Source organism: Puma concolor, chromosome B1 (assembly GCF_028749965.1).
Source record: "Puma concolor isolate L17-30 chromosome B1, mPumCon1.1.hap2, whole genome shotgun sequence".
NCBI classification, from domain to species: Eukaryota; Metazoa; Chordata; class Mammalia; order Carnivora; family Felidae; genus Puma; species Puma concolor.
Genome location: NC_141670.1, coordinates 80,867,222 through 80,891,738, shown reverse-complemented (window position 1 = coordinate 80,891,738; position 24,517 = coordinate 80,867,222). Strand labels below are relative to the sequence as shown.

The following is a 24,517-nucleotide window of genomic DNA, read 5'->3' as shown; positions in this document are numbered from 1 at the left end:
ACCTCCCTGAATCACACCTCAATTGTGGATTTTCCCTTCCTTTAACCCAAAGTCAAAACACCATGACTTCTTTGCTTTCCACTTTCTCACCCCAAATCCTTGGGTTTCTTTTCAGACCTGGTTATGGTGGCAACTTTTCTACTGACCCCATATCATCTGGCAAATAATCTCATCACTTTGTATTTTAAAAAAGAATGTTTCTAAAGTAAAACTCTTGTTTTGCTTTCCAATCTTCATTTTAAGGAAGCAGTAATATTTTTCTTGTACTCAGCAATTCCCAGGTGTCTGGGGGATAAAAGGAACCTTTTCTTCCTTTCTTCTCCCCCTGGTGATTGCTTTTTCTCCTACTCCTCTCACCCCAATCTGCTGGATAACAACATCAAAATACACCTGGAAAACACACACAACTCAAGCTCCAACTCTTGATGACCACTTACGAAACAGAGATGAAGTAACTGTACAAAATATGCCATCTAGTTGAAACTTGATTCTCTTTTCTTTATTGAAAATAACATTCTTTATATCTTAAGATATCTTAAGATATATCTTATATCTTTACCTAAACTTTATCTTAAAACTTAGACTTACAGTAAAAAATGCAAATAGTATGTATTTTTAATGACGGGCCTCTCTGCTGCCCACAGGAACCTGGTTGTTGGCTGGAGTACAGGTATGAATGATCAAGAAGTGTGGGGAAGGACTTGTACATGCTTATATTACACGCTAGGGCATCTGTGCACAGACAGAGAACGATTTGGCCTCTTTTTGCCCTAGATTTTTAATATTAGCATCTCCCATCTTGTTCCGCTTTCAAGTCAGCTGGCCTTGTAGAAGTATCAGTAAGGCTCTGTATAAGCCGGCCCCACCACCACCATCCCCAAATCTTCCCTCGGTTAACCTCTGCAGAGCACTATCCTCACTCCAGACTTAGACGCCTTATACTGTGCATCACTTCATTCATCCTACACACATATGCTAAGTGACCAGTCTATTCTAGGCCCTGACTTCACATTTTTACTTCTGGGTAATGCTCCCCACCCCCTCTTCAGTCTTCTAATGGCACTACTGGTGAAGGAAGTGGTTCAAAGTCACATAACCAAGAATGGGCAGAGGAAAGATTCAGAGCAAAAGTGGAAGCTGTGAACCAACACATGGTGCCAGCTCTGGGGTCTATTACACTTAAATCAGGAGGCCTTTTCCTCTCCCATTCCCGTTCTTTCCTTTCTTCACCTAATAGTTCTCCTGAAAGACAAAGTCAATTGAAAATGAAACAGAATGAAGTACCTTAAGCTAGTGGATGGTTGAAACGAGGAGGCATTAATACAGAGGAGTGCTTTGCTTTCTTAAAATCAATGAATACTACATACAATCTGACATGCAGTCATCTCTGCATTTATATCTCCATGATATCCCCTTCCTTTGCCATTGTATGTCAGCCATCCATCATTACAAAGATCAGCATCATTATCCAGGGAAAGAAAGCCATTTTAGGAAAATATGTTCATTTGGAGAACATGCCTCCTGAACACAGGTAGTGGGTCTCATTCCCTTTCTGGGATCAGGGCAGGATGAGAGCACGAGGGGAAATAACTGAATCTTCGTTTTTGGCAAGGTCTGTCATCAAAATTCTCTCACTTTCATAATCCACATGAACAATTGATTTATTTTTCACTGTTGGCATAATTATACTTGTAAGTATGTTGGTAGTGTGTAGGAAGACCAACAACGCATTCCACGTATTCCTGTATTACCATCTGGACCGTCTTTGGCTGACCCTAGTTGTAGGCACACAGCCCTCGCTGTGCCTCCATCAGGCAACAGCCTAGAGACACTCTAAGGAATTTTCCTCCAGAACGACCACAGTCAGTCAACACAACCAGAGCTACCTGTCCCTGATGGGGACAGGTCTACGCCTCTGGGAAACCAGGAACAAGCCACCTGCCCAGACACTCCAAGGCAGAAGCATCTAGCAGACACAATCTCAGATTTATGCCCCCCCTCACCAGCTCTCAAGCTGACTTTAGACACCTGGGTATTTCCCTTGAGGGGGTGCAACGTTCCTGAAGGTAGTGCAATACAAGGACAATGTGTGCAGCAGACGGAGCAAGCTCTCCTATTCCTTCTCCCTGCTCCAAAAATGCAGTATATTGTCCTCCACAGAGGACGTGTCATATACTAAACTGACAAGAAAAGATACTACACTTGGGGCGCCTGGGTGGCGCAGTCGGTTAAGCGTCCGACTTCAGCCAGGTCACGATCTCGCGGTCCGTGAGTTCGAGCCCCGCGTCAGGCTCTGGGCTGATGGCTCGGAGCCTGGAGCCTGTTTCCGATTCTGTGTCTCCCTCTCTCTCTGCCCCTCCCCCGTTCATGCTCTGTCTCTCTCTGTCCCAAAAATAAATAAAAAACGTTGAAAAAAAAAAAAAAAAGAAAAGATACTACAGTTGATCTTAGCCAAAAGGCTGAGAAGCGATCCACAGCAACAACTGAAAAGGTGAAAGTTTTCCAAATCTGTGGGCGCAATAAGGCACTGTCTGCAGAGAAAGAATTCCAACCTCTGCCTACATAAAGAGAATTAATGAAAATCAGAGTATGTACTTTAAGGAACATATTAGGAAGCTTTGGCCGAGGTGAAGAGTGTTCTCTGTCTCCTTATCACAGTGTTACGGCCATTGTCTCATTTCCTGACAAATTGTAAGGGAACATTTCCCACTGACAGTACACACTGCCCTCTAAGAGTAACTTGTGTCCTCAGGATGCCGTAAATGTGACAGGGGAATCCAGATGTTCAGTCCGTGGGAGGTTCATATCAGAACATAGCCATCTCAGCACAGACACCTCACTGTCTCATCGAGGTGCTGGGCATGAGGCCAGAACAAGCGAGACAGGTGAAGGCCCCACCAGGCAATCCCCACCACGTGGGTCTCCTATCTTGCATCCTTAACCCCGCTGAAGAGTTTCACAGGCCAGCATATTCATCCCCACCCACCAGACCTCCCCTTCCGGCATCACTTCTGCTCAGGGAGCAGGGAGGTTGCAGAGGTAGTTGGTCCTTGTTGATCCTTAAAATAAGGACCGTGGTCACTAGTGAGAACGGAGCCATGCACAGCATCTCCCGCTAACTTGCCTCCATTCCTCCTGACTTGAGCTTGCCTTGCTAGCCAGAAACCCCTCAACCCCTGCTGACCGAACAGGACTTTTCATCTCCCTAAAGCATGGAGCTTAAAGAATTAGTTGTAATTTCACCAATCAGAGGAATGATATAGAGGTGTCATCAACTAGCAAACCACACATGTGCCCTGACACAACAGTAAGACCACCTTTATGCTGCCAGTGCAATTGGCTCCTGGCATATACTCGGGTAATTATGCCCAGAACTCCAAAGAAATATGTAAAATAAATGATTTCTTTTAACCTGCCATCAAACCAACAAGCAAAAGACACCTTTGTTAGATGTCCTCAAACATTTGATTTCCTGTAACACATCACTCAACACATTATGTGCTGGGATAGAAGCTAGAAACAGGGAGCAGGGCTGAGCCCTGCCCTCTGGAGTAACACACTTCAAGGAGAAGAAGTTCGCAGACGGCATGCTGTTTATGGGACAGGAAGGGTCTCTGGATTTTCTTTAGGTTCTTATTCTCCCCTCCCCCAGGACCGTGATATAGGTACTTCTTGTGCCTTACCTGAAGCAGAACAAAAAAGGAAAAGAGAAGAGTGGGGAAAAGGGGAAGTGGTACAACTTTGTCTTCCTTGTAGTAGTTTTTCTTTATTCTAGTGGAAAGAAGAACAATTTGGAAAGATGCATTATAATCGTGCAATTGCTAACTGAGCAGTTTGAGTCATCACAGAACTCCCACTCTGTTACGAAGAACCCAGAACTACGGAAGCCTGATGCCAAACTGGCCTGAAGGAGAAGCCTGAAGAAGTCTGACCCCCTAAAGGAGTCAGGAGGATGTTTTTAAGGTCATCAAGTTCTAGGAAGAAAGCCGAGCTTAATTAAGCTTAATTCGTGGTGAGAAATCATTCCTTAGAGCTGGTTTTCTTTGAAAAACATACTCCTCGCTTACACTCATCTTTAAGCTAGGATGAGCTTCATGATATTAGCAACATTCACTCTGGCACTACACTCGGCCAGAGTACAGACCTTACCTTGGCGTCTATTTATGTATGTATGTAGCAGTACTGTTTTCCTATTCAGGACGCCAGATCCTATTCAAACAGCCATGGATTTTAGGAATTAAAACTTCTATAGGCTAAAGCCACAATCAGAAACATTTTAAATGATGTTAAAGTTCAAATCTAACCACTGATTACCTGAATTTGTTGTTCTGATTGCTGTACTTGGATAAATACAGTCCCGAGACCTTTTCAGTGTGCCAGTTTTGTTTATTTCCCTCATAACATTCAATTCAACATATAGTAAAACAAAACAAAACAACAAAACATGATGCAACAAGAAGTAGAATGTCCGGAAATAAATATAAAATATTGAAAGTGTTTTTTTAACATTTATTTACTTTTGAGAGATAGAGCGAGACAGAGCACGAGCAGGGGAGGGGCAAAGACAGTGGGGGGACACAGAATCTGAAGCAGGCTCCAGGTTCTGAGCTGTCAGCACAGAGCCCAATGCAGGGCTCGAACTCACAAACTCACGAGATCATGACCTGAACCGAAATCGGACGCTTAACCGACTGAGCCACCCAGGCGCCCCTAATATAAAATATTTTAAATAATATAAAGCATCAGGCCAAATAAAAAAAAATATTGATGATAACTATGATGAAAACAAAGGTCAGGGCAGAAGAGAAACAAAGAGGTTCCAATGCAAAAAAATTTTTAAATTTTTTGTAATGTTTATTTTTGAGAGAGAGAGAAAGAGAGAGACAGAGCTCGAGTGCGGGCGGGGCAGAGAGAGAGAGGGCGACACAGAATCCAAAGCAAGCTCCAGGCTCCAAGCTGTCAGCACAGAGCCCAATGTGGCACTTGAACTCATGAACTCACACACTCACAAGATCATGACCTGGGCCAAAGTCAGACACTTAACCGACTGAGCCACCCAGGCACCCAAGTGCAAAAATTTTTAAATGTCCTTTCCTAGTTAGGTGAGCAAACAATATTTTGTGTAAAAATAGCCTTGTCCAACAATTGATTTTATGTTTCTTTTTAGAAAAAGATGAATTATCTTTTTCAAAACATTCCACACATACACAAAAACAGCCACTCCCAGATGCATGTAATAGAACTTGGTATTTGTGTCTCAGAAATTACAATCTCATAAAGGGGGTGGTTTTGCTACTAGTGAGACTGAGTTCTTAAAATGGCCAGCTAAGCTGCTGCAGTCCAGATGTATTTTTGTCTTCCTCTATCTCTATTGTGAATTATTTAAAGCAGCCTACTCCACAGTTTGAATTTGGCCCACATTTTAAATCAAGTTCACCAAAATAACATGCTCAATGTACTAATTTCCATTTAATAGAAATATTTCTATAAATTTCTAATACCACTGAAAGGCAGTATGAAGCAAAGCACAAAAATATGTCTAAAAACACATTTTATCCCAGGAGAAATTAATCTTTATACAAAAATATCATGCAAATATTTATTTGCAAAGAATTCCAAGCATGTCTCTAGAAAACCACATTTATAAACAAACTAGTGGGGCTGTTTAAAAAGACTCTCCACCAAATTGGTGGTTCTTTCATGTTTTTTAAATTACTTTTATAGAAATGTATTGTGTATGAAGGACCTACATGATTTTTGACTGGATAGGGCATTTTCATTTTTAAAAAGTAAAGATATGTAGAGTATTACTACAATTTATTGGGACCAATTCTTCCCACAGCCAAGCTATCTCCTACAGGGACAAATTTTCTAGAAAAATAAATGAAGCAAACTGGAAAAGAAGGAAGATCATAGAATCTCAAACCTGGATGTTCACCTCTGCCTTTTCTAAATTACTAGGAACATTTTCAGGTCAGACAGGAATTCATGGGCCCTCCTAGGGGTCTTTGGTTTCATGATACTGGTTTGTAAGTCTCTCAATTTGCTCCAAGGCAATTCTAAGCAAAATTTTAAAGTATGCCTCTGTGTTTGAGAATACCCGTGTCATTTTCCTTGGCTCTACCTTAATTTCTATTTGTGCAATAACCTTGTAAAAATTATAACAGGCACCCATCCAACCAACACATCCATCCACCCCCAGCCAATTTATATATAAATACATATTTGTATTTTTGTACACATTAGACTTGCTCTGCTGTATTTTGACAGTGTTGTCTTGTGATATCATACAGATTAACGTTTCTGTGATATCATACAGATTGGTTTTTTTTAATTTTTTTTAATGTTTATTTATTTTTGAGACAGAGAGAGACAGAGCATGAAGGGGGGAGGGTCAGAGAGACAGGGAGACACAGAATCCAAAGCAGGCTCCAGGCTCTGAGCTGTCAGCACAGAGCCCAACGTGGGGCTTGAACTCACAGACCGTGAGACCATGACCTGAGCTGAAGTTGGACGCTTCACCGACTGAGCCACCCAGGTGCCCTACAGATTAATGTTTCTACTAAAGAGAGTGACTATTTCTGCAATAGTTACCTGGGGGAGAGGAAAGTCCTTAGACAGAAAAATTGGACCTTGGAAGACAGACCTTAAATTTATTCATTCTTTAATTAAGTGAGTATTTGTTGAGTATATGCTGCATGGCTGGTGGTGTTCTCCAGCCTGAACAATTGCCCAAACTAGAAACTAATGGGGGAGGCAAAATTTTACCTCTCCCTCTTAGGGTTCTTTTTGGCTGACCTGAGAATCAAATTGACATAGGATAAATCAACAGGAGAAAGGCATATAAATTCATTTATTACAAGTTTTACAGAATGTGGGAGGCTTCATAAGGAATGAAGATCAAAGAAATGGCAAAACCTATTTGCTTTTTTATATTAGGTTGAACAGACAAGCAATTCTGGAAAAGTGACTGAACTATGTGGAGAGGCCAAGGGAAGAGAATTATTTTCACAAGGTCTATTTGTGTAGAATTCTCCATCTCAACTTCTCATCCTTGATGGTAAGAATGATACTTTTATTTTGGTACAGGGAGGACATCTTTAATACAGGAATTTTATGTCCTGCTTTTAAGAAAAATAAGGAGAGTCAGAGTGTTTTTCTTGTATTTGCTGTCACTCATGTGCCTTTAGCTTAAAATAGCCAATATGTGGCATATTTTGGAGTTGCATGTTCTGAACTCCTTCAAGATCATAAATCACACACACTCAGCACTTCCATTTAGATATCTAAACAGCATCTTCAATTCAGTGTGTCCATACTTAAACATACTCTATTCACTGCTTCCCCTATGTCAGTTGATGGCAACCGTTCCCAGTGGCTCCAACCTAAAGACTCAATACTTCCCTTTTTTTCTTACTCATATTCACTGGAAATCTACGGGCACCACCTTCAAAGTATATCCAGAGTCTGGCCCTTTCTACCATCTCCCTTGCTCTCACCCTGCTATGATGCACTTGTCACAACTGGATTATTGAGACACCTTCCACACCAGCTCTTCATCATTTACCGTGTTTCCCTATAGTCTATTCTCAGCACAACAACCCAAACCATTCTGATAAAAATGAAGTTCAAATCATGCCATACCTCTGTGAAAAGCCCTCCCGTGATTGGGCATTTCACTCTGGAAAAGCTGAAGTCCTTACCGTGGCCTCAAGGTTCCTATGACCACTTTTTCCTGGTCCTCCCCTCCTAGCCCACTCCCCTCTAGCCACACCGGCCTCTGCACCCTTCCTCTAATGAGCCGGGCATGCTACCAACTCTAGGTGCTGGCTCTTTCCTCTGCCTGGAAAACTCCTCCCACCCCATATGTTCACGTGGTCAATTCCTATAAGTCCTTCAAATCATGTCTCATCAGATTTCACCTTCTCAGGGCGCCTGGGTGGCTCAGTTGGTTAAGCGGCCGACTTCGGCTCAGGTCACGATCTCGCGGTCCGTGAGTTCGAGCCCCGCATCGGGCTCTGTGCTGACAGCTCAGAGCCTGGAGCCTGTTTCAGATTCTGTGTCTCCCTCTCTCTGACCCTCCCCCGTTCATGCTCTGTCTCTCTCTGTCTCAAAAGTAAATAAACGTTAAAAAAAAAAAAAGATTTCACCTTCTCTGTGAGGCTTCCTCATCTTACTCTATTTTGTATTGCAGAGACAGCCCAAACACACAAACTCCTTGCTGGCATTTCCAACTTCCCTTAAACCATTCTATTTTTCTCCATGGCACTTATTTCAATCTAATAAAACTTATTTATTAGGTTTTGTTATTGACTGCTTGCTGCTTGATGAGGCTGGGTGTTTTTTTTGGTTTTGGTTCTTAGGCTTCCTGATGTATGGCATCGTCATACCATAGAGTGGGTGCTCAATGAACAACTGTTCAGTGAAGGGATATGAGCAGAACAGATGTGATCTCTTGCCATCAAGAAGGTTACAGTCCACAGGAGTGATAACTCTTTTCTCTCTAGGCTTCCTTTTGTGCTCATGACCTCGATGAACCTAGATGGGACTGAAAGTGCCAGAAGATGCTCTGAGGTGAAGGAGGAAGGATGGCCTATTCATTCCATGAGCAGTTATACTGAAGCTGCTAGACCATGACTTGGAGAGAAAGGAGTTATTCCCCCTTTCCCCCCACTTTTATTGAAGTATATCTGACAAAACTGTAATATATTAAAGTATACAACATAATGATTTGATACACATATAGCTTTTGAAAGGGTCCCTCCCTTTCACACATTTATCTGTGTGTGTAAGAACACTTAATTTCTACTCTCTTGGAAAATTTTAATTGACTAATACAGTATTATCAACTATAGTCACTATTTTACACATTATACCTTCAGACATTATTTAACTTATAACTGAAAGTTTGTACCTTTTTAGCAACTTCTCTCTATTCCCCACCCCAATTAGCTCCTGGCAATCATCATTCTACTCTCTGTTTCTATGAGTTTGACTTTCCCCTTGCCCCCAGATTCCACATATAGGAGGACTCTCCAGGGTACAGGGTCAAGTCAGAGGGGAGCTGCCTTACAGTCATTCCTGTGGCAGTCTCTCTCTGAGGTCACTCTTGGGAATGGGTCAGATTTTCCTCAGGTTGCTGGTAGGTTTCCCTAAAGCCTCCATGACGCATACTACAGGCAATGACGCCCATCTCCATCTGCTTTAACTGCACCTCCTATAGTGTCTTATATATCCACCCCCAACCTTGGCAAAACTTCTGCTGTCTCAGGGAAGGTGTTTTCAATGAGCCATTAGGAAGTATAATCAATACTTATCAATCCAGTGGTTCTTTGATGTAGAGCTATACAGTGATGTGAACTATCTCAGGCAATCTAGGAGAGATCTATTGGGTCAAGAGAGTCCTCCAGATCCCCTCAGCCAGCTCTCATAGATAATAATGACTTTTTCAACTCAACTAGGCCCCTTCTCTATGTGTTGCCCTCCTCCGGGAATTCATATTTGGTGCTTAGTACGACAGAAAATATTAACAGGCTGAGAAATTCTAGGAGAAAGGAAAACTAGTTAATTCAATTGCTTCCTGATGGTAAGAAATGTTAGCAGAACTAGAATTAACTGTTTAAAGTCATAACAACACCATTTAACAAAATATTCATCTTCTAAGGAAATAATGACCTGTGTCTGTGCCCAAGTGATGTACTGATTCAAAGAAACTGTCTCATTTATCTTTATAGCCTCCCCAGAAGCTAGCACCATGCCTGGCCAAAGAGCTGCTCAATAAATGTGAAAAATACAATATTCAGTCAGCCAACAAAATCAAAATATAGAGCTCACATTATCTCCTTTCTCTTCTTATACATCCAACTGTGGATATGTGTGACAGTTAGCTCTTTGGTCCCCAAACAAGCAAACCAGTTTCCCCCTATTAATGAACAGGGACCATGGTATTATATTACAAGGCATGGTTGAAACATTTATTACCCAGGAGCCAAATTTAATAGCTTTTGCAATTTCCCTTTAATGTCCAAATTCAAGCTTCTTTGAAAATTAATTAAGTTATGGTTTATTGGGGAACTGCCCCCAGACAGCAAACCCATGACTCCCCATCCAAATTTATATCACACCAACTTGTTGTTTCATGCTTCTCTCAAGTCTTCAACTTATCTCGTCCAATGCTGTCTTGAAAGGTGATCACTTATCTGAACATCAGTTCAAAGTTCTACCCAGGTAAGGCATATAGAACACTGGCTTCCTGATTTATGTTATTTTTAGAAGTTATTTCAAGAGACTGAATATAAGGTTTCAGTTTTTTAAAAACATTTCTGTGTCAGGGACCTCTTCAACAGTTCGGTGAAACCAAAAGATTAATTCATAAAATAAAATATATAGAATTACAAAGGAAATCAGTTATTAGCATTTTTGACATTCCATAGGCCAGTAGAGAATTCTACATGCCCTGAAATTTAAATCTGTGGATTAACTATGTCTTAACTATTCATTATTAACCATTATAGAGTACCATCTCTACATACATAGACTGACTTGGAATTTAATATAGAAGTAAGTAGTAACTAAGCAATTTAACTTAAAATCTATAAAACAGCTATGATCCTATTTCCATCTAAATAAGTAAGTTTAGCCATCTTGTCATTAGCCTCTCCTGGCAGACTACACTTGTACTGTACCTGGTTTGCCACATATTGAGACTCTCCCTATCAATGTGACTTCGACCCTTGAACTTTTCCAAATTCCTCCCAAGTCAAAATAATTTTAATTCACTGAGAATTTCTTGGGGATTTCTAGGTATAGTTGAAGTAGGATGCTCTGTTACCTATATAAATGGCTTTCTTCCATCACCTGCAATTTTACATAATTTGTCCCTTCTGCATAATATTTGGAATATATCCATGAATAATGAATGGTCTGTCTTCTTGTTCTTCTCCTGACCAAGTACAGCTGGTGAAAATATCCTGCTTGGCCCTTATTCTCTCTGAGGACAAAGACGCAGCTCTCTGTGACCTGACTTAGTTTGGGCCTGGGGGTTACTCCTAGAGATTTCCCATCTCCCTACAATTTACTGAGGTCCGGAAGGCACTACTTGAGCTGGAGATGACAGCTGAAGAGAAAAATGAACTTGATAGCTAGTAATAATAATTATTATTAATAACTTACTTATAATAAAAATTGTCATTATCATCATGGCTATCATTATTCATTTCATCTGTCGCGTAATTATAAATATTTTACTTGTATGACATGTCCTAATTCTGAATTTCATTGAAAGACATTAGGTGTAGCTCACATATAGCCATTTGTACACACACATGCTATAGGGTTTATTCAACAAATACTATGTGCCTACTCTGTATTAAACACCATATAAACTATTACTAATCTGTTAAGGTTGTCTTACTGAGCTGGGAACCCTGGAAATGCCCTGAATTTAAAATGTTAAAATTATGTTGATGTGTTCCAACCCAACCAAGCTTCTGACACCTTCCAGCTCTAACTCCACTCAAGTGCAAAATTTTTAGCAATGAACAGTAGCTATTTTGAATCAGCTTTCAATATGTTGCAATGACAATTTCACAACTCAATACCCAAAACCTCACCGTTAGAAAATTGTAAAAGGTAGAAAAATGTCAGCCCAAAGGCAAAATCATTTAGCAATTTAAAAGTGAAAGTAGAAATTCGTTAGGAAAAGTAATCTTTTATCTTGAATTCTTGTTTTCCTTCTGAAAAGTATGTGTAGTTAATTTGTGTGAAAGGCCCTTTCCATTTTATTTTACAAAAAAAAGATGTGCTAATTAAGCTAGAAGTCAAGGACTTTACTAAAAGAAATATGATAAGCTCTTTCCCAATTAGCAATTTACCTGGTGAATACCATGGCTTAAAATGTGAGACACAGAAAATATCCAATATGCATACCTTCCAAGACGATTTTGCAGTATCTCTGAGAACAGAGATAAAGCCAAAGAACCACTCTTCTCCTCAAATATGTACGTTAACAAGACAGACCTTTGTGGAGAGAAGAGGAGCCATTTCTAATCAAACCAGAATCTGTACCTTCCTTTCCAGAAAGACAACTGAACCAAACAGCCATTTGTTGGTTTGGAATTACTTTAAATTATTTTAGAAGACGTCAAAAAATAAATTAGATTTTCCTTTTTGCATGTATTTTTCCATATCCTTTCAAAAATAAAATGTTCATTTGGGGCCATGACAATTAAAATAGAAATGTCTTTGGCATAAACTCGGCATTCTAGCCTGCAGGCAAAATATAAAATTGTTGTTAAATTGGAGTGGACCAGAAAATGGATGATAAAACTTGTCCGTGAAACTTCTGCTAATAACAAACATTTGTCCCATGACATGTACTGTAAGTAATAACACATGACCGGGGATGGATGTGTCATTGTCCCGAACAGCCGGTTTTGGTGTCTTTTACGGCCGTAGACCAAGTTCACCTAGCACTTCAGTTGTGGCTTCCTATGAAACTGTGAGGGTTAAAAAATGCCCTTTAATCTAGGAAATACTTCAGAAGACAATTCCCTGATGTTTTGGTCTCAGCTGTTCTTCCTTCAAAGTTTTCAAGGCAGCTTGGGTTGTTGTTATTTAACACAACCAAGCACAAATTTCAGGTTCTATTTAATGCTCCACCAGCATTTACTATTTCCTAATAGCTATGCCATTTATTCATTTGTCAACATTTCTCTTTCACTCAGCAGTTAGAGAAGATAAGAAGCAGTCCTGGAAGAGGCAGAGAGTTGGTAGCTGAAGGGCCCATGTCAATGGCACAGGCAGTAAATCCTTCCTTTCGTCTGGCTTTATTTTACCATATTTTATTGAATCTAAGACATCACAGATGGTAAGATTCACCATTTTATGTACCAATACAAAAAAGAATATGCACTTTCAATCAATCTATGGTATAACACCTTAATGATAGTTCTGCTTGAAGTCTGGGTGGGCCACATAGACTTCTTTGCCCAGAAATTTCCATTATCTATTCCGCATCACTTGGCATTTTCTCTTGCTTTCTATTACACTGCTTGGCCTGTACCAGGAATTCTTTTGCACGTCTCTCAGTAACAAAATGTCTTTAGGTCCCCTAAAGCACTTGGCTGCTCTTTCCAAGAAAAGAAAGAATTGCAGTCACCTCTCCGACAAAGAACGTTTGCTTCACTAGTATCAAGTTCATGGCCAGCTGCTGTCTTTGTGCATACACAGCCACTTTTCAAGTCAAGGCTGAATAATAGGCTTCTTGTTGGAAACTTCTCAAGTGGCATTTACACTCGAGTTATATGTACCTTCCAACATCGCACACAAGCTCAATCGACATAGCAATAACATAAATAATTATGACAAAGTTTGCAGGCAGTGGCCATTTCACCATGACTACTGCCTGGCTGACAGCAATTCCGTGATGTCTCTTGATTTCAGAGATGTTAAAATATGTGAAAAACTGGGCTTCTTAGAACATTTAGCAGAACACTGTCTAATCTGTTCACACACTATAAGGTAGCAAATTCAAAGCCCCACAGAGCCAATTAAATCATTCACAGTAGTCTAGTTTTATGTAAAAAGCATGTGCCTTCGATGTCAAATGTTTCCTGCCTCACTTTTAATAGAAATGTGGATACAAAGGAATACTGTACACCACGAGGAGAAAAACCAAGTTCCACAATCAGGAATGGTAGCAAACTAAGGAATGTATGTCCCATCTATAGGGGGCAGATGCCACATAGCTCAGATCAAATGTTAACCTGTCGATCATCCTGTAAGGACACTTTGAACACAATATTGTTCAATCTTCTCATTTTTCAAGAGAAGCTGGGCACCTGGGTTTTTATATGAAATCTCTTAAGTTTTGGCAGCTAATTCAAAAATTTCATAACACTATGCACACCACACAAAGCAAATCTATGTGCCACATCTGGTCCATAATTCACCAATTTGTGGTGCACACAAGATAAACCTCACATAGGTCAGCCATGTTATAAACACGGCCATTTGTCCTGTGGGTATTAATGAAAAAATGATCAGCATGACTGGAAAAGTGATCCTATCATGTGACTTCTTTGCCCACAAAGCATCAGGGCACCTTAGGCACCAGTAGAAATACTGAACCAGAAAGTCTTTTTAGCTAGTTCATTTTGAATGTTTTTCTTAAAACTGTCTATGTGTAATTGAACCAAGTCACTAGGCTTAGAACTAGGAATAAGCAGCTTTTCAGAAAGTAAAACTTGATTGTTTTTTTTTTAGCTACAATATTTCTTTAAAAATGAGAATTACTGTCCTGGATCCCAGGCTTGCTTGGTGCCCTCTTACAGCACCTCACTGAACCAGAGGACTCACTGTCTCCAGCCTCCTGGCTCTCTTGGGGCTGTGTGAGGAGGAAGCCCAGATGCCTGGCCCAGAAGAACTGAAGTAGAAGGCAGGGCTGACTACTTGGGAGTGGCCTTCCCATTGTCTCTGCTTCCTAGACCTAGAAAATATAACTTTTCTTCCCCTTAGAGAAAGGAGATGGGAGAGTAAGAGCAGCAACTCTTACTATGGCTCTCCCCAATGCACTCAAGGCTAAGAACCTGCCAAGACTCTGAATCTGAATATACCTGCTCTCATAATGGAACTCAAGACATGGGCTCCTTCAGGGAACTTGATTTTCTAGGACTCAATTTTCCCATCTGTAAAATGAACGAAAGCAAATGTTTTCCATCCGGGTTCTGAGAAAATTTAGGGACTCGGCTACTGTGCTTAAAGAAGAGGATCTGGTTTTATACAGTTTGCATTTGGTCTTAAAGGTAAGGCTTCCATTTAACAGGAACATGTAACACCTAAAAAACAAAAACAAAAAACGTAGTGTTGAAAAACACCAGCCAGGTGATCTAAGTGATCTGTAATGAGGCCTCTCCGGGTTGAATGCTTTGATTATAAAACTTCCCCAACATGTATGTACATTTCAATGCTGTTCTCACAAAGTAAAATGCAGAGACATTTCCAGATTAAATAGTAACTCCAGCTTTTACCCAAAATATGAGTCACTATGAAAATTCCAGTAAGGCTAAGTATGCAAAGGTACAAACAGCTTTGATTTTTCCCTTCAAATGAAGCTTTCTTTTTTCTCTGATTTTGCGAGACATGACAGCAAAGAGTGTAAGTCTGGGAAAAGCAGCTCACGCTAGGAAAAAGGAGACCTTGCATCTATTTGCTGTCGAACACACACACTCCCTGATCAAGTTTGTATATACAAGTGAAAAGAACGGAGGACATTTTCAATGTATAAAGGCTTCAGACCATTTTCTTCTGGAAGTGCAGGAAATTGAGATGAAAACTAAACTGCTATGCAGACTAGGCATAAATGTAACTACTTCTTAAACACACTCAATGCCTTCCCACCCTTTTCTGCCTGTATCTGGAATTTCCCCCCAGCCTGGTCGTCCACACCTCTCTAACCCCACATCACACACAGACTGAATGGTGATTTCATTTCCAGTCTGCATTCCTCCTCTCCTCCTGAGCCCTGGAGTGCCTATTATCATTTATAAGTACCTTATACAAATGGCTAGTTTTGTGAACTCCATTTGGACATGCCTAGGTAGAACTTTCACCCATACACTCCTGAATACCACTGTTGTTCTTTTGGGTCCCCCATGGTTTCTTGCGTATATGTAAGTAGGTAATCAGTATTCCAGTTGAAGGATCAGATATGCTAACTGAATAATTTTTGTGTCTATGAGAAAGAACACTACTACTATATGAGAAATGATAATATGAGTTCAAATGATCTTTGAGAAAAAGGCAGCCTATTTGTTCATATTGTGATGTGAGACTAGGCTGTACCATGAACACAATGCTTAAAGAAGTGAGTGACGATGGGAGATGTTGTATGAGGCTCCAAGTTCAATGATATATTTAATGAAAAATATTAAAAAGAGAAGAAAAGATTTCACAATGTTCAGGATTATTGGATTCATAGTAGTATTTTTTTCAGAACTTTAATAATAAGGTTTATATTACTTTTCTAATGAAAACACAATAATGAAAAAACATAATAAGAAACACGCTTTGAGTGTGTATGCCAAAGGAATATCAGAAGGACTTTATTATTACATGAATTTGAGGTCCACATAATTTCCATTTTTAAAAGAAAACATTTTATAGGAAATGTTCTTTTGTGGTAGTTCACAGACTAAGAATTGATAGCCCCTTCTGTGGGTTTCATCATGGGTTTTTCTTTTAATAAATTCCATTCCAGAGAGAAGTACCAACATGCCTGTGTCTTGCTACCAAAGAAAACTTCATAGGCAAACTGAACCAATTTGTTTCCTGGTGTATATTTATCCCCATTAAGAGCTCAGAGAGTGAAAAAACACAGTAATTATTTTAGAGCTCTGTAAACGCTTTCATGTTTTAAGCCATAGGCTCGATTAGGTAGGTCCTGAAAATTCATTGTAGTAAAAGCAACAAAGCCTGCTATTACCTGGGGAAAAGCCCCAGAACATTTTGTCCTCTGGCTAGTGACTGACTGACTGGGATGGCAAGACAGTATGTCCATCTTGTTCCCATGGTGTCCCCCAGGGATGGGGGCACATCTGCTCTCAACTGAACTTTAAAACTGTGTCTGTGTGCATGTGTGTGTGTGTGTGTGTGTGGGCGTGCAAACACACACACATGCACATGCATTTGAGCGGGTACACTATTCCCCAAATGGCAAAAGAAGGTGGGATATTTTATCTTTTTATCTTTCCAGAAGGCCTTGGGTAATTCAAAAGACTTGCCTAAAGGAATGTGTCTATAATAACATATTCCACCTCCATATTTCTACAGCTGGACATATATAAATCATTCCAAACTCCTTTTCTTGCTCCCATTCTGTAATGCGTAAGTCACCAAAAAATTCCCAATTGACCAATGTAAAATTCTAATTATTCTCTTTCACAGATCTTTTGGCAGTCCCATGCAATTAGACATATTTACAATTGTGCAGTGATATTCCTAAAAATGTGTTTTTCTTCTTGATTAAAATAATAGCCTTTCCTAAAACTTTCCCCTTTTTCCTTTGTAGGAGGCAAATGTGAGAGTCAGAATCACAGCAGCCATACTGCAAGTATGAGGTAACAGCCAAGAGAAATGCAGAAATCTCGGATATAACATTGTTCAGGGGCTGAAATAAAATCAGAAACCACCTATCTTTAGTGTTCTTGTTATTTATTTAAGTCAATGTGATTGAATTTTTCTGTAGGTAATAGCATTCCTATCTCTTATTACCCATTCATTGCCAAACTCAGTTATCATGATCTATTCCTTCATTTGTGTTTCTCTTTGTCTGATTCTCTCTCCATTGTGTTCTTAGCCCCATATGTGAAAATATGTTCATTCTGCAGACACACATATTCTATAGTCAGTGTTTACTAATGTATATGATCAGAATATATGCTTGATGATATACTTCATAAAAAAAGGATGGGGGTGGAGAATAGGCTGATTTTATGTTTAAATATATTTGGAAAACACTGGATACTCTGTTCTCCTTCTAGAGCTCTGCAATACACATAAAACTACTGCAACCTTTGAAAAAAAAGGACAAATATAAAAGAGACATTGGAATATCGTTGAGATGCTTCCCAATCTTATTGGCCACTGAACTGATTTTTCAAGCACTCCCTTTACGTACTAAGTGTCCACCTCTCAGAATTAGGGTTCTGAGGACCATATGTAGGAAACTCTGTACTACTTTTATCCATAATTATTTTAGTAATTATTGTTTTATGTTTTCTTCTTTGCAAATGACCCATATGTTCTGACAACTTTTAGAGAAACTTCAGGGAATTTAAATCAATAGATATGTCAACACGTACCAAACAAAGGCAGATGGTAATGAAATTCTCGATTACTTAGGGCTAATTACAATTTCCCCCATTTTCTTTGCCTAGAAGATGCTGCCCCAGATACTGGCACCAACAGTAGCTTGCATGTGCATTTATTTTTTTTTTAATTTTTTTTAATGTTTAACATTATTTTTGAAGGAGACAGAGAGACAGAGTGTGAGTGGGGGAGGGGCAGAGAGAGAGGGAGACACAGAATCTGACGCAGGCTCCAGGCTCCAAGTTGTCAGCACAGAGCCCGAGGCGGGCCTCGAGCTCACAAACCACAAGATCATGACCTGAGCCGAAGTCGGCCGCTTAACTGAGCCACCTAGGTGCCCCTGCATGTGCGTTTCTAGATGGAGAAACTTCTTTCAGACTCTGTGCTTGAGACATAATCTCTTGATTAGTCACTGCACTGATCTCTATACAGACAACTGCTGTGATTCTGTCTGTGATAATGAACAATTCTTGCTAATGTGTGATTTATTTGGTTTGTCACTTAAGAGCCTTCTTTACCTTTAATGCCAAACTTGCATTCCCTTTGGGGATACTTTGTTCTCTCATTAGAAGCACTTGATATACCTCTGAGGAACTGCAGGTTGTAATCACCAGCCCCAGCATCCTTTCCCAAATTACTCTGTGCCATGAGCCCAGCTGTAGCTATCAGGGTGTGGGTTTTTTCCCCTCTGCTCTCTTCACATTGTCTCAACTTTGAGCCAGAATAATTTAAGTGCTACAGTCTTGTCGGGTTTTGCAACCATGAACAGCCTTATGAAGTCTAGGCGTTTTGCCAGAAATCTAAACTTTGTTGAACTATGTTAAAAGGTTAAACATTTCACAGAGTTTGAGTTCCCCCTCCCCCACTGCACTTCCAGACTCTGCCTTGTTCTGAAATGTCTGTTTTATCAAGAAATGGAATAACTAATAATGTGCTGGATAGAACATTTTCAACCATCACACTGTAACCATAGTAGTGCTAAAACCCACAACCAAACAAATGTTAATCACTCTCCTCTCCTTAATCAAAAAGAGCTGAGGACACAGATCCAATTTAGTCTGTTTTAAGATGAAATGCTAGAAGCTTTCCATAAAATGTAACTTTAAAAATGAAGCTGTTACTAATTGCTTGTAATAATTTCTATATTAACAAAAAAGCTTTCCTGAAACGAATGCCAATGAATAAAAATAAATTGCAACCTCCCCAGCCTGCAGGGAAATATAAATATTGGCCTCTAGGCCCCTGGTTTTAAAATCCTCCCTGTACTTATTTCCTGGAACACTGGATGTCTACTGACTTCTGGGCAGGATGTTTCTGAGGTTTTCATGTCCACAGTCAACATGGATACTGAAGGGAAAGGAAGTAAATTTCTAGAAATCGTCCATGACAGCCCCAGCTCCCCACACCCAACCTGAGGGTAAGTGTTCTTGGCATCGCTGCTAAAATGTTCCCCTAGTTCACTTAATCTCTCTATCCCCACTGCCACCACCCTTTCCCAGCTACTACCCTCTAGCCTGGACCTTCACAGTGGTCTCCCAGCTGGCCTCCCTTCTTCCTCTTGCCTCCATTCTCCCCACAGTAGCGAGGCCATCCGGTCTCTAGAGACTTAGAATAAAAACAATCTTCTTATCAGGCTTGGTAGGATCTTCTTAAAACCTCTCCTGGTCTTGAACTACCTCCTCCTTTCCCATCACATTCCTGACGCTCAGGGGCCTTCTTTCTTTTCTGCAGGCACACCAAATTTATACCTGCCTTAGGGCCAGTGTTGGGACATGCCCTCCCCCATCTCACTAGGCTGGCTCCTCCTTGGCATTAGTTCTCAGCTTAAAGTGTCTGCCTAGAACAGCCTTCCCCAACCACACAACCTAAAACCTCCCTCCCCAGACTCTCAGTTATTCTCTATCAGACCCCCTTTCTAAACATGCTGCATAGCATGTTCCCAATCTGGTATTTTCTCTACCAATTCATTACCTCTCTTCTGATTCCCTCCACTTGTCATAAGCAAGAATTTACTAGTTTACCGCTGTATCTCCAGAACCTATAATAGTAGTTATGACATAGTAAGAAGAAAATCCATAGGTATTAACATATGAGCAGAACAAAAACAGAAAACTGAATGCTCACCTCAGCTCCTGTGGCCCTGCCATGGGAACATGTAACAAGACTAGATAGCAGGTACATTCAGGTAAGAGTATATCAGGGGTTGGGCATCCTGATAGATGTTTTTAGGTATGCCATGAGCCTTTATGAACTTAACCAGGGAAAGTATAAATGAAATGCTCTGTTCATTGACATGAACAGAGATAGCTATGTTTGTCTTTACTTGTGGGGCAATGAACTTCTCCAGAGGGCTGTTTGTGTCTTTGACATATTCAGTGTAGTTTTAGCTACTACTTTCCAAGGCAATCTCCTAAGAAGATATTTCCTTAAGTAGAAAATAAAAAAATTTTTACTTAATGTATTAAAGTAAATTACTGAGAGTTTTCTGCTAGATAGTTATGACTTTATAAGGAATTTATGAACACAGTTCAGTAAAGTAACATTGTGTCCTCCTCCTCAACAAACAGCCAACTTAGATGACTCATATACATAGGTTGAAAACTATATCTGCAATCAAAGATCAGAGCCAAAGTTGGTCACTGGAAAAGTGCTTAACAAATCTTTGGCTTCTAAATCAGGTTTCATGTGGAGCCAGGATTAACAAGGGAAAGCATGACCAGAATGGAATGTGAGGTTTGAGCACAGTAGAGAAGATGTCTCCGAGGCTGTGACCTGCTTTTGGTCAGCAGCCCTGGGAGCCAGGCTTGTTTCCGTCTTAGGCAATTTTGCTCTCATGACCAGTCAATGGGATATGAAGAAAACTGGGCAAGGAGCCTGAGTGAGCAAACACATCAAAATACGTTTTGTGGAGATAAAAGGTAAAGATCGTGGTAAGGTCACTTCTGGGAAAATGCAGATAATGTCAAATTTATTGATAAAGGAAAAATCAAGCAAGCTGACTGGCCCCAATTTCATAAATAGTAGAGCTCACAGAATTTCACTCCTGGGTATTTGCTCAAAGGAAATCGAAACAGGATACCGAAGAGGTATCTGCACTACCATGTTCACTGTAGTATTATTTACGATGGCCACAATATGGAAATAACTTAAGTGTCTGTCAATGCACAAATGGATAAAGAAGTGTTATGCCCAGAATTCGTGATCCCCAAATACTGCCAGGGAGCCAAGTCCGATGTAAAAGCAAAAGAGCCTTTATTCGAGCTAGCTCGAGCTCAATCCCCTACCTGCACCGAAGCAGCAGTGAGATTTCGGGGAGAGAGAGCGAGTTTCAAAAGGACGAAGGTTTTATTGGGGCCTAGGGGCAGTTGGTGAGGTAATGGCTGTGGCCTCAGGATTGGCTGGGGAAGGGTCCGAGTCCTGTTAGGCAGGTGGGGGGGGGGGGTTACTCAAGGGGAGGAGGTGTGGTCAAGGTGAAGGACACAGAACAAGATGGAGTCAGCCAGCGTAGGCCCACCCTTTCAGAAGATGTGGTATATAGACACAATGGAATATTATTCAATCCTGAGAAAGAAGGAAATCTCATCATTTGTGACAACATAGATGGACCTCGAGGGCATTGTGCTGAGATAAGTCAAAAACAGAAAGACAAATACTGTATGATGTCACTTATATGCAGAATCTAAAAAAATGAAACTCATAAAAACTGAGAGTCTAGTGGTGGTCACCAGCAATGGAGGGGTTGGAAGAACATGAGAGATGCTATTTAAGGGCACAGACTTGCAGCTAGTACACAAACAAACCCTGGAGATCTAATGCAAAGCAGGGGGAATACAGATGGCAATAGCGTAGTATAATCATTGAACTCGCTAAGAGATCTTAATTATTCCCACCACAAAAAGGAAATGATAGGGGAGGGGAGAGAGGTGTTGATTAATGCTATGAGGGCAATCATATTATAATATATAAATGTGTCAAATCCACATGTTGTATACCTTAAACTTACACAATGCTACATGTCAAATACATTTTAATAAAAACATTTGGAAATGGTAATAACAGGGGCGCCTGGGTGGCTCAGTCGGTTAAGCGGCCGACTTCGGCTCAGGTCATGATCTCGCAGTCCGTGAGTTCGAGCCCTGCGTCGGGCTCTGTGCTGACAGCTCAGAGCCTGGAGCCTGTTTCAGATTCTGTGTCTCCCTCTCTCTGACCCTCCCCCATTCATGCTCTGTCTCTCTCTGTCTCAAAAATAAATAAACGTTAAAAAAATATTAAAAAAAAAAAGAAAGAAAGCAATGGTAATAACAGAGCTTACAGGAGGCACCATTTTCTGAAATTCATGCTTCCACATAGGCAAAGTAGAACCTGAATCTGATAATATTAGTACCCACCAGAATTTCTCATAAAAACGCCGTATTACCATTACCATACAATAGAAATGTACAAAAATACAAGGTGATAACAATAAGCATCTAGATCTTTCTAAAATCTCAGGAGAGAAAGTATACGATAAGGATTGCAATTCCTTATGAAGAATAACATGAAAAATTACAGACCTGGATCAAAGAGGCTATTACTCTCTTTCATTTGTTGGTTTGACAAGTACTTGTCAAAACATACAAAGTACTTGGACATAAAGATAAAGAAGTTACACATCTTAAAAACCGATCTCAGGAAAGTGTGGACTATAAGTAGACGGTGACGGGACAGTGGAGCAGTGGTGTCATGTCAAGGGAGGGACTGTCTGGCAGGACAGGAGAAATGTGAGCATGCTAAGGACCTAAGTCCTTTTTGAAAAGCGAGTAAACACTTCTTTTCCTTCACACTTATCACGCTATCACAGTGCAATGAATGCTGTTAAACTAGAACTTACTTTATCCCTTTTCTAAACAGGTGGAGTTTTTTTTTTTATTTTTTGTTTTTAATGTTTTTATTTTATTTTTGAGAGACACAGAGAGAGAGAGAGCAAGCAGGGGAGAGGCAGAGAGAGAGGAAGACACAGAATCTGAAGCAGGCTCCAGGCTCTGAGCTGTCAGCACAGAGCCTGACGCCTGGCCTGAACTCACAAATTGAGATCATGACCTGAGCGGAAGTCAGAAGCTCAACCGACTGAGCCACCCAGGAGGCCCTGAACAGGTGTTTTAATGTTTTTTTTAATTTTTTTTTTACACTTTGTTTTTGAGAGAGCGAGAGAGACAGAGCACAAGGGCAGAGACAGACAGACAGACAGACAGAATCTGAAGCAGGCTCCAGGCTCTGAGCTGTCCGCACAGAGCCCGATGCAGGCCTCAAACTCACAAACCGTGAGATCACGACCCAAGCCAAAGTCAGAGGCTTAACCGACTGAGCCACCCAGGGGCCCCAGATGTTTTAATTTCTAAAGACAAGGAGAGGAACTTCCAAATACGGTTTTAAAATACTATCTAAGCAATGTCCTCTTTCAATTCTCCATCCTCATTATCTCCACAACACCCTCCCCCACCCTCAAATGAGATGGTTTCCCTTAATCATCAGTATTACTATATTAAATAGATAGCCCCTAACAATCAATTTGGGTGCGTTTTAGCTGCATTTTGAATTGGCTTCCTGAACGTATGTTAACTTTTTTCAAATTTAATTTTTTTTTATTTCTTTGCCAGCATTATATAATCCTGTTATCACATGGATCCATCCATTCATTCATTCATTGTTTCATTTATTGTTTCCTGAGTACATCTACTTGTGCAAGCTACTGAACTAAGCAATAGGAAGAGAAAGACAAGAAAGACACAACTGACCCTGCCCTGAAGCATCGATGTCCTAGTGAGTGCAAGTAAACAGGGAGTCTCAAGAGGGTGCTAAGGGCTATGACAGAGGATAACTACTAGGAACCATGAGGGCACATTATTGGACAAAGTCTTGGGGTGTCAGGAAAGTTTTTCAAGGGAAACAACATCAAAGCTGAAACACAAAGGACAAGAAGAATTTATCCAAGAACACAGAGAAGAATGTTCTTTTTTTCAAATTTATTTAGTTTTGAGAGAGAGAGGGCATGCACAAGCAGGGGAGAGGCAGAGAGAGAGGGAGACACAGAATCTGAAGCAGCTCCAGGCTCTGAGCTGTCAGCACAGAGCCCAACGCAGGACTTGAACTCACATGAGATTATGACCTGAGCCGAAGTGTGACGCTTAACAGACTGAGCCACCCAAGCACCCCAGAGAGAAGAATGTTCTAATCAGGACTTAGACGTATGTTCAAAACCCCAGAGATGAGAGATGCATTCCAGAAATTACAAGTGTGTGACTATGTATACTGATGGAGATTATGTATACTGATGGGGGTTGGGTGTGGAGATGTGATGGAGGTAGAAGATGGAACTGGTGCTCAGGTTTCCAAAGATAAAAGCAAGAGAGAAGTTGTAAAGGACCTCATAAGCCCTACTAAATATACTGAATTTTATCCTGAGAGAAGTGAGAGGCTTAGGAGGTTTTTATTTATTTATTTTTTTTATTTTTTTTATTTATTTTTATTTTTATTTTTTTTTTTTCACCCTTTCTTTATTTTTGGGACAGAGAGACAGAGCATGAACGGGGGAGGGGCAGAGAGAGAGGGAGACACAGAATCGGAAACAGGCTCCAGGCTCTGAGCCATCAGCCCAGAGCCTGACGCGGGG

At 40.5% G+C, this 24,517-nt stretch overlaps 1 non-coding gene and 1 pseudogene across 1 annotated transcript; both read right to left on the bottom strand.

Annotated features, from left to right (window-relative positions):
* Positions 1-2,044: 2,044 nt before the first annotated feature.
* On the bottom strand, positions 2,045-2,232 carry LOC112859207 (U2 spliceosomal RNA). Its single transcript, XR_003223503.1, has one exon. It is a non-coding gene; the product is annotated as a U2 spliceosomal RNA (small nuclear RNA).
* A 133-nt stretch (positions 2,233-2,365) lies between these two features.
* Positions 2,366-2,471, bottom strand: LOC112859218 (U2 spliceosomal RNA; annotated as a pseudogene).
* Between the last annotated feature and the right edge of the window lie 22,046 nt (positions 2,472-24,517).